Source organism: Chiloscyllium plagiosum, chromosome 7 (assembly GCF_004010195.1).
Source record: "Chiloscyllium plagiosum isolate BGI_BamShark_2017 chromosome 7, ASM401019v2, whole genome shotgun sequence".
Lineage (NCBI taxonomy): Eukaryota > Metazoa > Chordata > Chondrichthyes > Orectolobiformes > Hemiscylliidae > Chiloscyllium > Chiloscyllium plagiosum.
In genome coordinates this window covers 99,472,236-99,487,005 of record NC_057716.1, presented here as the reverse complement: position 1 = coordinate 99,487,005, position 14,770 = coordinate 99,472,236, and positions in this window count along the sequence as shown.

Here is a 14,770-nt window from a genome sequence, read left to right as displayed (position 1 = left end):
TGTTGTAAAATGTTTTTACTTACTGAGGTGAAAAGTTCATTATAATTGTGAATATTTCACCAACTTTGTTTTTCTGAGGTATCTGGCCTCGACTAGATTTGTTGAAGGAGACTCAAGGGTGTATGGCTGTGCAAAAAAGAAATTAGAAGTTCTCACACTAAATTTTTAAAAGGAACTTCTGGTGAAGACATTTGGTCTACTAAGGCCAGATGACTCAGGTCATCAACTTTTCCAATATCTACTCTCCTGCTTACTGTAGAAAAGACATACATTTTGCCGAAGGTTTTTGTCTTGCACTTAGCAAGACAAATGCGAGAATGCCAATTTCAAGCAATCACACTAACATATGCCAGTGGAGAGCAGGATGCTGCTTGGTTGACATGTTGACTCAGATTGGCTGACCTGTAGCAGAGAAAGCAACAAAGAGCAACAGATCCTTCAAGCTTCTGTATAATACAGTATTGACAGAAGGCTTTCTGACAATACTTCACAACATTGATGCTGTATTTGCATCCAATTCATGACTCCAGTCTATCCCATGACATATTTTGTGAATAAATTATTTCTAAGTTTCCAACGTGCAAATTAGATATCAAAATACTTAATTTTTGAAAATCACCTAACATTCCAATTTAGCTTTGCTTGGCTCAATGTGCATAAATCAGTTAATGAGGCTTTTGATGAATGTTAATGTTCAGCAAAGAATCTTATTAGCGAGTTTTGAGAAGATATGTAGCTCAGGTTGAGGTTCTGGATGTAGGTTTGCTCGCTGAACTAGAAGGTTCATTTTCAGACGTTTCATCACTCTACTAGGTAACATCTTCAGTGGGCCTCCGGGCAAAGCACTGCTGATGATTCCTGCTTTCTATTTGTGTTTGGGTTGATGATGTCATTTCCTGCTTTTTTTTCTGAAAGAAAGAACCGGAAATGACATTACCATAGGAAATGACATCACCACAAGAAATGACATCACCAACCCAAAGAAACCCAAACATATAAATAGAAAGCAGGAAACATCAGTAGTGCTTCGTCTGGACACTCACTGAAGATGTTACCTAGTATGGTGAAGAAACATCTGGAAATGAACCTTCAAGCTCAGCGAGCAAACCTACATCCTAAGAATGTTATGTCTGATCTCAGCCCCTGATCGTAAGACTCAGGTTATCACCTAAGAAATAGGTTATTCGGCCCATCACGTCAGGTCTGCCGTTCAATGAGATCATTGCTGATCTGATAATCCTCAATTCCCTTCTGACAGAAGAGAGGAAGAAATTCATTTTAAGCAGTAGTGCAAAGTCTGTCCCCATACCCAGTTTAGTCACTGCTACATTGTAGAAAACATAGCAGCCAATTTGTGCACAGTAAACTCCCAGAGTAATGATCATAAAAGTTTACAGTACAGAAGGAGACCATTCAACCCATTGTGTCTGTCCCATTCTCCAGCCCTATCTCCATAGCCCTTGAAATTCATCACGTTCAAATATATGTTCCAGCTTTCTCTTAAAACTCTTAAGGAATTCGCCTCCACCACTCTCCCAGGCAGCACATTCCAAATCCGAACAACCTTCTGAGCAAGTAAATTTCTCCTCCTCTTGCGCTTGGCTGTCTCGCTAACAATCTTGAAATTGTGACCCCTAGTTACTGTTATGTCAACTAATGGAAACAGAATATCCTCTTTATCCTGTCAAAATGGTTCAGAACTTTGAACACCTCGATCAAGTCACCTCTTAATTTTCTCTGTTCGAAGTTTAAAAAGCCAATTTCTCTAATCTTTGTATCTAAAATTACCTATCCTGATATCATTCTAGTAAATCTCCTTTGCAGTTCCTCCAGGCTTTAACATTCTTCCTTAAATAAGGTGTCCAGAACTGAACACAATATTCCAAATGTGGTCGGCCAGTTGTCAAGTTACAGTTTCACTTCCTTGCTTTTATAATCTATGCCTCTATTTATAAACTCAAAAATCTGTTTCAACTTGTCTACCTTCATAGAATTATGCACTTACATTCTGAGGTCCCTTTGCCCCTGTACTCCCCTCAGAGTTGTTGGTTGAGGGATAAGTATTGGACCAGCTGGGCTTTTCCAGAAATTTCTGCTTTTGTTTCAGATTTCCATTACCTGCGTTTCTTAGTTTTAGTTGAGAGAATCTGCCTGTGTGAATTTCTCAGTAGTTTGGTTTGGACACTCTCACCAAGCATAGTAATGGATTACTATACCAGACACTGGACCAACTGAGCAGCAAGACAAGACAATGAATATCTTCCAGAGTTATCAAGAAAGCCATCTGCATCAGAATCCAACCATAGAAATTTAGATATCAAAATGGGAATGGTAGAGTTTGGTTTTTAAGATTTTGTTTCTTAACTAATGAGGTAGTATGGTTGGGATGCCTGATTTTTCCAACTTAAATGCAGTGATTACCTGATGATGAGGATAACATTTATTATGGGATCACAGGAACAGTAGTAAGTCATTCAGCCCCTTGACCCTATTCTGCCATTAACTGAAATCATTTGTGGGTTAACTCTATATACCAGCCTTTGGCCCATATCCTTTAATACCTTTGCTTAACAAACATGTATGAATCTCAGACTTAAAATTAACAACTGATGTAATATCAACTGCCATTTGTGGAAACATGTTCCAAAACTCTACCGCTCTTTGTGTGTAGAAGTGCTAACATCGCTCCTGAACATTTTTGAGTTCCAAGCAATTCAATAATTCAAAGTCACCGGCAGTGAAGGAAATATGTGATTTATAGTCACACAAGATGGACTTCAAGATTTTCCAGAATCAATTGAACTGTTCAAGATTATACAGAGCAGAAATCAACTGAGTTCCAGTAATGTCTGATAAATTCTGTAAACTCTGATGTACAGATCCTACTTGGACAGACAGTGGAATTTAAATTCAAGTCATAAATCTGTGAGGCAAACCATTCAGTTCAATAGCAATTAAGGATGGGCAACAAGTACAACAGCAACACCCACATCCCATTAAAGAACAAAGAGAACAGAATGGGAAGTATTCTCATGTACATGCTGCTTTGTGCACTAAAATTGTGAAATCTTTGAACCCTGTTGACAGCATTCTCAGCTCTCAGAGGTTTTTGGATTCAAATCCCAATCCTGGATTTCAGCACAAAAATCAATGCTGACACTCTGAGTGCAGAACTGAGAGGGTGTTGTACAGTTGGAAGTACAGATGTTTGGATCAGCTATTAAACCGACATTCATCTGGCTGCCAGGGTACTATTTCAAAAAAAGGATTAGGGAAGAACTCCCTGGCATCCTGGCCAATATTTATCTTAAATTAACATCACAAAATTAGATATCTCAAGATCATTATTACAGTACTGTTATAGAGCTTTACAATTCATTACAGGATGCGAGTGTTGCTGGAGAGTCAAACATTTATTGTTCAGCCGTAATTCCCCACAGGGCAGTTAAGAGTTAACCACATTGTTGTGGGTCTAGAGTCACATATAGAGCAGACCAGATCTTCCTGAATGGGCATTAATGAGCTAGAAAGTATTTTTGACAATCAGACCACCATTAGGCTAGCATTGTTGTTGCAGATTTTTATTGATGCAAGTTTCACAATCTGCCATGGTGGGAGTGACCCAGATTATCAACCTGGGGTTCTGGATTATTAGTGCAGTGATATTACCATGACATCACTGCCTCCCTTGCCACATCTCTGATGCTGCAACGTGATTACACTTCAAACATACAACATTGAACGTAAAGCTTTTGCAATATATGCTGGTCATGGAAAGTGCGATATAAATGCAGAAATTTCTGATGCTAATATTGCACATAACTAATTGTGGTTCCTCTTGCAATGCACAGAGACAATTTTGTACTCCTTTTCAAAGTCTTCCTTTAACATTTCCATTATGCAAATAATTGTTTTGTCGTACAGAGCCTTAGTATTGCCACAAAAAGACACATTTTATTGAAACATTTTGTCTTGCACTCATCTGGACAATTTGCAAGAATTCATTTTTACTGAGTGAGAGCAGAGTTCTGATTGGTTGGCAGATGGGTGCTGATCAATGGAAGCATTACTATGGAGAACAAGCATGGCATTGCCAGTCAGCATTCTCTTTTCACATAATATAAATTTTGGCTTCTCTTCACATCCACATTTCTTGAGAATTGTCCGAAGAACAAGAAGAAAAGCTTTGACAAAGTGTGCCTTTTATCAGAAATTTCCATTATAAACCCACATTTACGATGCAGTAATAACAGAAAATGCTGAAACATTTTGGGCCATCTTAGTCCATTAAAGGCACTGTTCAGTAGCATCTATGGGTTGAGGAATATCACGTTTCAGGTCATTAGACTCCAATTAATTCTTATGGTTGAGTTATAAACTCTTCTTGTAAACATCTCACACTGCAGTACAATTTGCTACCAACAGCAGCACTATTGAGCCTTCATTTGATGAGGGACTAATGACTGTGGCGAAAGTGAGGACTGCAGATGTTGGAAATTAGAGTCAAGAGTGTGGTGCTGGAAAAGCACAGCAGGTCAGGCAGCATCCGTGGAGCAGGAGAGTTGACGTTTTGGGCAAAAGCCCGTCATTCAGGAATGTCGATTCTCCTGCTCCTCGGATGCTGCCTGACCTGCTGTGCTTTTCCAGCACCACACTATTGACAGTGTAACATGTTTACACTGGCCTCTCTACTGTGAATCTATTAGATTAGATTAGATTAGATTAGATTACTTTACACTGTGGAAACAGGCCCTTCGGCCCAACAAGTCCACACCGACCCGCCGAAGCGCAACCCACCCAGACCCATTCCCCTACATTTACCCCTGCATCTAACACTATGGGCAATTTAGCACGGCCAATTCACCTGACCTGCACATTTTTGGACTGTGGGAGGAAACCGGAGTACCCGGAGGAAACCCACGCAGACACGGGGAGAATGTGCAAACTCCAGACAGTCAGTCGCCTGAGGCGGGAATGTTCCAAGTGAATTAAGTTTTCTCGTGAAATTTTGTGCTCGCCAAGTGGAGAAATGTTAATACTAAGGAATGCAAGTCAGGAGACTGTCTTCCTGTGAACTCAGATCCTGGTGAGTGATAACCCGCTGCAGCACCAGTTTCTGTTTATTGCTGTTTTTAACCCAACTCAGGTGAGGTAGCAGACCTCTATATTGCTGAGAAATGTGATATTTTTACATATATAACGCCCTGTGGCTGATCTGCTCACTGCAGTGTGGGATCTAGAGTAAAGGTTTTAACGTGTGCTGTGCTTTTAGATACTTTTGAACCAACCTGGGAGCTGTTATTACACACCTCTGAAGCAGACTCAAAGGTAGAGAAATGACCACTATGCCACAAGATCGCTTGAGGTGTGCTTTTCGATATTGTCTAAATAATTTGCTCAGGTATGTTATTACACACCACTGCAACAGGTGGGACTTAAACCCAGGCCTCCTCTGGTCCAGAGGTACAGATCCCATCAAGGTGCCAGAAGAACCCCTGGACAGTGCTTGAAATTCATAAATATTAACCTCACATAAACAGGCTGACATCATTCAGAGGAAAGTTGCAATTGCTTGTACATTTCAGATTCTGGATCAAAATGGGTCTGTTTTTTCCTTCCTTCTGCCCCCACCCCCAATCCAACCCCCATCTCAATTGTTGTCCATTTGTTGCAAAGTAGGATTCCAGAAGAAAAACTTGCAAATGACTAGTATTTTCTGTACGAGTACTATTCATTTTCCATGTATTACTGCTTTTGTTACTATTTTCTTATCGCCTGGAACATTCTACAGTGTGACATCTGATGCGGCATTAAAGCAGTGGTTCCAAAACATTCCCGTCTATGGGTCATTTGGGGAGTGGGAAGCAACAAAATCACAGGCTTGTTACGGCGCAGAAAGGACCTATTCGGCCCATTGTGTCTGCTGCTCTCTTACCCGGTGCCAAATCTCCTGCCTTTTCTCTATATCCCCCATGCACTTTCTATACAAATAATCATCCAGTACTCTCAGGAATGTCTCAATTAAACCTAGTGCTGTCAGATATCCAGGTAGTGCATTCCAGAACAACTAGCCAAGTGAAAATGGTTTATCCTCTCACATCACCCTTGCTTCCTTTATATACCACTTTAAAGAGCCTGGCCAGATCACCCATTGGTCCAATTACCCCATTGCCCACCCACCAACTTTCAATTGCCCCCTCAAAAACAAATGGGTTCTCAAATGTTATCCTTAATGGGGCAGATGGAAAAGGGGGGGGAGCAGCAGAATCACAGAATTGTTACAGCACGGATGGAGGCCATTCAGCCCAACAGTGGTTGCGGGAGGAGTGAGACCAGAATGGGACTGTTTTTTGATGACCGATAAGCCAAGACCTGTCTCCGAATTGGAGTGTTTTAGTCTTGAATCTGGTTCCACGTTCAGCCTTCCATCCAAATATGGCAGGGAGAAGGGGCAGGTGGAAATCCAAGATGGTTTTAAAGAACCTGCCGAAGAGGGAACCCAATGGACTCCGGTCGCTCGCGCCGCTGGCGTGCGAGCCCAGCCTCACCTGACCTCCCACATTAACCTTAGGAAGAGCTATGTTGTTTATTCGAGAGGCCTCCTGAGGCCAGGAGAAGGCTGCTAAGGGCTGCCAGTAGGACCTCAAGAACACAAGCTCATGCCAACCACCGGTGAGACCGGTCTGGGTACGACATGACAGACATACAGAACAGAAGTGTCGATGACCTTCTTCACCATTTTAACTGACCCTCTGCCTCTCTCAAATTTCCCAACACCTTTCAGTTTCAGACCCTCGTTTCTCTCGCCCCATGGATGCTGCCAGGCCAGCCGACTTTCTCCAGCATTCTCTGTACTTGTTTTGGACATAAAGTGGAGCCCGTCAAAAATAAATAAATACTTGGAACGAATAAACAGACTGACAGAAACCAGTTCCGCCTCTGGATAGAAATATTGAACAATGTTAAATAAGCATCAAATACTGTGACATTGATGTGCCCAAACTGTCGGGTTCAGTCAAAAATCAACCGGAGTGGACACTCCTGGAGGAGAGATACCAACAGAGAATGTATCATGAACTAGACTAATACACAGAACATAATTGTGCACAGTCAACTTTCCTGGTGGGTAGACCAATGTGAAGACAGGAAAGTGCATTCAATACTGCACTGTGCTTTTATTGGAGGTAGTAACCTGATACGTCTCAGGCTCAAATTTATATCCACACACTTCTGAAATGTAAGAGGGATGTGAAATGTTTGTATTTTTAAACACACAAATGTTCATTTTTCTCCCCATACCAGCCTTTCAGTAGTGTTGCCAACTCTCCAGGATTCGTCCAGATGTCAGAGATTAATCTCCAGGACACTACTGTGGGCAAAACGGGTGGTGGACGAGTCATATAAGAACATTTTTCCTTTCAATATTTCAGAAGACATTTGTTTATTCATCACAATAATATTGGAGATAGTATGTTGGGAAGTGTGGGGGTTGACAATTAAACTAAACTAGTCCCATCTACCTGCACTTGGCCCATATCCTTCAAAACCTTTATTATTCATGTACTTATCCAAATGTCTTTTAAACATAACCCACATCCACCACTTCCTCTGGAAGTTCATTCCTTACACGAACCACTCTGTGTAATAAGCTGCCTGTCATGTCTTTTCTAAACCTTTCTCCTCTCACCTTAAAAATATGCCTTCTAGTCTTGAAATCTCCCCCCTCGCGAAAAGACATCTGCCATGCATCTTATCTATGCCCCTCATGATTTTATAAACCTCTATAAGGTCACTCCTCAACTTCCAATGCTTCAGAGAAACAAGTCTCCTTATAATTCAAACCTTCCATTCTCAACAACATCCTAGTAAATCTTTTCTGAACTTAATGATATCCTTCCTATAACAGAGTGACCACCTAATTAATTAACAGCAATATCATGAGAATATGATGACTTTCCTAGTTTCCCATCCAACATATGGAGTGTGTCTACCATTGCTGGTCACTATCCTAGAGTTGCAACTGACCATTACTATCAAAAACTCCAGTGACTCAAGAAGCTTGGCAAAACAGTTTGTGTTCTGTCTGAGGGCAAGAGTTGAGAGGTTTTTCAATTCGGCAGCAGTGAAGCAGATCCTCCCAACCTCCCCAGCCTCACTGAGTTGTCCCCATGTAAGAGCCTCACTCAGCTCTATTCTGTGTTGTACCCCCATCACCATTCAGTCCAGAGGAAAAGGTTGGCCAGACTCAGAGGTCGGGTGGCCAAGGGTGGTTTGATGTATTGTTGGAGGTTTGATCTCCTACCTTCAACTTCCCCATCTCAACCCTTTTGCTGTTGGTTGTTAAACACATCATCATGGAGACTAAGCCATTCTGTCATCAAGTTACAAGCGAATGAACTCCTCATTGCCTGATTGAATAACCTTTGACCAAAATCCTTTCTAATAGGGGTGGCCCAGTGGTTAGCACTGCTACCTCACAGCACCAGGGACCCAGGTTCGATTCCAACCTCGCGTGACAGTCCGTGTGGAGTTTGCACATTCTCCCCGTGTCTGTGTGGGTTTCCTCTGGGTGCTCTGGTTTCCTCCCACAGTCCAAAGATGTGCAGGCCTGGTGAATTGGCCATGCTAAACTGTCCATAGTGTTAGGTGCATTAGTCAGGGGTAAATATAGGGTAGGGGAATGGGTCTGGGTGGGTTACTCTTCGGAGGGTTGCTGTGGGCTTGTTTTGCCGAAGGTCCTGTTTCCATACTGTAGGGAATCTAACCTAATATTTGGTTGCTGTGTGTGTACTATTTAAATGCACGGATCTTTTAAAATTTATTATACGTGTCTTAAAGGCAACACTGTGTGGGCAGCCTGTGTACATACAGTTTAAAGGGGACACGGCTCTTGACAGTTACTTGAGTCTTTTTTTGTTTTTGTTTCCAATATTTTTATAAACAATTAAGAGAGTTTGTTCGAGGAGATTTTGTTTGCAGAATCATAGAATAGTAATGGCATAGAAAGAGGTCAATTGTGTCAGTTCTGGCTCTCTGAGGCACAATTCATGAAGTGCCTTTCTCTTGCTTTCTTCCTACAGCCTTGCACATTCTCCCTCTTCAGACCACAATTCAGTTCCCCTTTGAAAGCCTTAACTGAATTGCCTCCATTATTTTGACAGTACGAACTCAATGGACTGAGATGCCTCTTCTAAACTGTATGCGATGATGCTTCTCCTTTAACAAGGTTATGTTGTCCTTGTTTCTTTTTTCAGAGAGATTGTAAAGACACCAGTTCCATGGTGTCCAGGGTTGAAGGTTTTTAGGGTCAATTTGATTATAGCTAACAGATACTGCCTCAGGCAAAAGGCTATCAATTAAAAAAAACACTTGTACAATGAAAGGGGAGTAGCCAGTTCTCCCAGCTCAGCTTTTCTCTGGTTTGGTTTGGTTTTAGCAGGCTGCTGGTCCAAGAAACAGCTCCATGGAAGAGGATGTTCCATGCTGAATCTCTCTCATAGAAGGCCTTGTGTTTGATTTTATCTCTTTTGCCAAGGGATGTTTATGAGGATTGTTGTAAGTATTTGGAACAGCATCATTAAGTTGGGATAATCTGTTGGGTTTTTGGAGAGGTTAAGTTATTCTGTATTCTGTTCTCTTTTATTTGTGTTTCATTCAGTAATCTTGCAAATAAATTCTGTTTTGTTTAAAACTAAGTGGCCGGTCCAGCTGCATCACTCCTGAAATATCCACTCTGCACCTGCTTAAAACAACGAGCAAAGTTAGGGTCTGGGACACTTTCTAGAAATGTTTTAGGGGGGTCTGGCCATAACAGATGAGGGGCTCGTCCATAATTTGTTCTATAGTTCCGATTTGGGATTAGGGTGGTTGAACTCAAAGGTGGTAGGTGTTAGAGTCTTTTGTTCTGAGTTTTGAGTTTGGTTGGTTTAAACAGTAGTTGGGAGAGCAATGGTTCTTTCAGTCACTAAGGGTGTTCTGGGGGTGGAAGAAGTGACTTTGGGGGTTTTACAAAAGGTAAGTAAAACCATCAGAATCTTTAGAGATGCTAAAGTTCAATTGAAAATGAAGCAGCTTGAGTTAGAAATGAAAGAAAAGGGAAAAAGAAATTAAACTGTTTGAATTAGGATTAAAAGCAGAGGAAAGAGAAAATGAACGAATCGCTTGAGCAGAAGAAGAAGAGAAAGAAAAAGAGAAGAGAAAGAAAAGGAGAAAGAAAGGAAAGGAAGAAAGAGAGGAAGTTTGATCTTCAGAAATTGGCACTTAGACAGGAAACTCAGCTTAAAAGGATGGAGATGAAGGCTGAAGTGAGGAAGAGAGTGAGGATGAGCAAACCCATAGTAGCCAAAGGCCTGGTGAGGATGTTTAAATATATTCAAGCATTGCCTAAATTTGATGGAGAAGGATGTGGAAGCCATTTTCATCTCATTTAAAAAGGTGGCTAAACAAGTGCAGTGGCCAGTGATCATGTGGGTAGAGCTAGTGAGGTATTTGTATGTGGGCAGTATGAGGAGGTGAGGAAAGCCATCTTAAGTGCATATGTGCTTGTACCAAAAACCTACAGAGAATGTTTCAGGAATCCAAGTAGGGACCTTTACAAATCTACATTAAGTTTAAAAGGACCTAACAAAGTAATTTGGATAGATGGATAAAGGCATTAAAAATAGAGCAAACCTATGGCGCTCTGAGAGAGACAATTATTTTGGAGGAGTTCAAAGATTCACTTCCTGGTGCACTGAGAATTCATCTGGAAAAGCAGAGAGTTAAAATGGTAAGTTTAGCTCTGGTGTTTTCATTGCAACAAAGTAGGCCACATGAAATCACAGTGTTGGTGGGTAAGGAAAAGCACTCGGAAGCCAGATGTAGGAAAACAGGATAAGCCAGTGAATTTTATTGGAGTGGTAATGGAAAGCACAGTGGAGGCTAGAAAGCTGCACCAAGCCGGTCAGAGGTTGGTTAAAGAGGTTCCAGATCTTCTTAAACCATATACCTGCGAAGGTAATGTTTACTCGCATAGGCCAGGAGCAGCAGGTAAGGAGGTTACAATATTAAGTGATACAGGATCCTCTCAATCTTTGAAGTTGAAAAATGAAGAGGTATGTACCTCTGAAGGACAATTTTCCTGAAAAGGTTGCTAGTAATGGGAATTCACAGTGAGACAAGAAGCACCAATTATGCAAAACAGGGTTAGATTGTCCAGTGAAGATTGGAGGAGTCGTGGTGGGAGTACTGGACAAACTGTCAGCTCCAGGAATACAATTTGTCCTTGCCAACGATATAGCTGGTTCACAGGTAGGAGTGCTGCCTACTGTGGTTGAAAAGCCAGCAGAAACTCAGGCAACTAATCTATTGCAGGACTCATATCCTGGGATTTTTCCCGACTGTGCGTGCTAACGAGGTTACAAAGTCACCATTTGAAATCAGAGAGATCAAAAAGTATAGATAAGAAAGTTGACGTGAAATTAGCAGAGACCCTGTTTGATCAGATGGCTGAACAGACCAGAAGCAGATAGAAGACAAAGCAGACATCATTAGCTCAAATAAATTAACTGAAGATGAAAATTTAAAGCAATTGTATCAAAAGGCATACATGGAAAAAGAATCCGAATGTATCCCTGAATGCTACTATCTTAAAAATTATGCCTTAATGAGGAAATGGAGACCATTGTATATTCAGGGAGATGAGAAATGGGCAGAAGTTCATCAAGTCATATTGCCAGAGGGTTGCAGAAAGGACATGGTGTGAGTGGTGCATGAACTACCAGTAGGGGGTCATTTACGGGTAAAAAAAACCCAAACTAAAATACAAATACATTTTTTTACTGACCTGGACTTCACAAGGATGTAGTTGAATTTTGCCAGACATGTCATACTTATCAGGTAATTGGAAAACCACAACTAGTAATAAAACCCGCACCTTTAATATTTATTCCTGCATTTGAGGAACCTTTTGAGTTGGTTGCTGTTTTGACAACTATTTGAATTTAACCAATGAGTTTAAATTATCCCAAAACCCAATCGAGTTTAAATTTATTATTTTGTCAACATCGAACCAATCAGACAATCTGATGTTGGAGATATAAAAATGGCTGGTAGTTTGAAAATCAGACAGAGCAACTGCTATCGAAAAGGACCCAAGAGATTAGGAAACAATCTCTATCAAAGGTACCTTTTAATATGAAACATCTTCTCAGTAAAAAGAAAGAAGATGACCCAGGGAGATTTTCAGCCAGAAAAAGACAGATACTGAAATGACAGCAGCTGCTAAATGGTTTAGAAATTAAGTTGATGAATTTTAATTAGTGTTTTATTGGAACAGAATATTGTTATAGAGTTGGAGGCAGGTAATAAGGAGTTAAGAGAAAGGAGTTTAGAGTTGTCAATAATTGTTGTTTAATGTTCACTTTTAGAGTTAAAGAATAAATTTATATTAATTTCTTTTAATAGTGGAATTTGGGAGGTCTCTATCACTCTTATTTTAACAGATTATGAGGTGAGGTGAGCTTTTCTGGGTGTTTGGTTTAATTAACAGATGGGTTCACTGCCATGTCTTCACATTATCAAGTTGAAAGGAAATTGAGTGAGGTGAACTATTTGATAAGGATTCCAGACAGAAATAAATCTCATAAGAGTTTGTCATTTGAATATGCTCAAAAGGAATTTTGACAAGGAAGGAAAGCAAAAGAAGTCTGCGTTATTGATTACAACAGAGTGAAGAACCAAGCTGAGAGGATTTTGAATTAGACATGCCACAAATTAAATTGGACAATAAAGATGTTGTCAAAAATTGGGATAAATTATTGAGTTACCTTCCAGAGGAAAATCGAAATGACCTGGACGAGTTATTACTATCACATGGGGAGATATGTGGAAATAAGCTGGGAAGTACTAACCTAACTATGCATGCTGTAGATATTGGAGATGCTGTTCCGATTAAGTAACATCCTTATAGGCATAACCCTCTAAAGTCAGAAGGAGATTGGATGCATGCTCCAAGATGACATAATCGAAGTGAGTTATAGTGACTGGAGCTCACCCATAGTCATGATGCCAAAACCAGATGATACCCAATGGTAATGTGGATATCGCAAAGTCAATGCCGTTACAAAGTCTGATGCATATCCGATTCCATGTTTGGAGGACTGTGTTGAAAAGTGGGATAAGTATCTTATGTTTCTCAGTTGGACTTGCTCAGAGCATACTGGCAGGTACCTTTGTCCGAAAGAGCGAAGATGATTTCAGTTTTCATAACACTGAATGAACTTATTAGTTTAAAGTCATGCCATTTGGTATGAAAAATGCACCAGCCACATTTCACAGACTGACCAATAAGGTATTTTCAGATTACGCAATTGTATAATTTCTATTGATGATCTGGTGAACTTTAGTCACAAACGGAAGGAACATTTGCAACATTTAACAGAATTGTTTGGCCGACTTTGGGAGGCAGGCTTGGTGATAAACCTGGTTAAAAGTGAACTTGCCAAAGCACAACTCACTTTCCTGGGCCATGTTATTGGACACGGACAAATGGCCCCAAGGTAATTGGTGAGTTTCCCATATCATCAACGAAACGAGCAGCAGTATGGTTCCTGGGATTGCTTGGATTTCATTGAAAATTTGTAACAAATTTTAGCTGTCTGGCTGCTCCACCAAATTGCTGAAGAAAGGCAAGAAGTTTCAATGGACAGCGAACTGTCAGGCATTGACATCCTGAAAGCTGTGTAAACTATTGCCCCAGTGTTAGCCACGCCTAATAACGCAAAGCCATTCAAGGTGGCTACCGATGCAAGTGATGTGGGTGTCGATGCTGTGCTCTTGCAGGAAGATGACGAGAAGATAGAAAGACCTATCGGGTACTTCTCCAGGAAGCTGAACATTCACCAGCAGAAATATTCGACTGTTGAGAAGGAGGTTTTGAGCTTGGTGTTGGCGTCACAACATTTCAATGTTTATGTGACCAGTAATGTATCTGAGACAATCATATACATTGATCATAAGCCATTAAAGTTTGTGGAGAAATTTAAGGACAAAAATTCCAGACTGTTTAGATGGAGCTTGTTGTTAGAGCCAATCAATGTGAAAATTGTGCATGTGGCAGGACGAGAAAATGTGATTGCCGACGCATTGTTGAGACTTCAATGAGAAATGGAGGCATTCAATGGCAGGAGTAAAACACACTGGAACAAAATGTAGTGGTGTATGTTTGCATGATTATTGTCAAGAGTTGAAAAATGTGGTGCTGGAAAAACACAGCAGGCCAGTCAACATTCGAGGAGCAGGAGAATCGACGTTTCAGGCATAAGCCCTTCTTCAGGAATCAACTCTGGTACTCCAGCATCCGCAGTCCTCACTTTCTCCTACATGATTATTGTCAATGTAATATATATAGGTATTGTTGTGTACTAACAATTTAACATAAGGGGTTTTAAAATGAAGGCATCCTTGGATATTAATGGTTCGTTTTTTAAAAGGGGGGAGGTGTGATGATGCTTCTCCTTTCACAAGGTTATGGTGTTCTTGATTTTTCTTTTCAGAACGGTTGTACAGACCTGGGGTGTCCAGGTTTGAAGGGTTTTAGGGCCAATTTGATTATAGCTAACAGATACTACCTCAGGAAAAAGGCTTTCAAGTTTAAAAACAAACCCCTTACACAATGAAAGGGGAGTGGCCAGTTCTCCCAGCTCAGCTTCACTCTGGTTTGGTTTGGTTTGAGAAGTCAGTCAGTTTTGAGGCTGCTGGTCCAAGAGACAGCTCCACGGAAGAAGGCGTT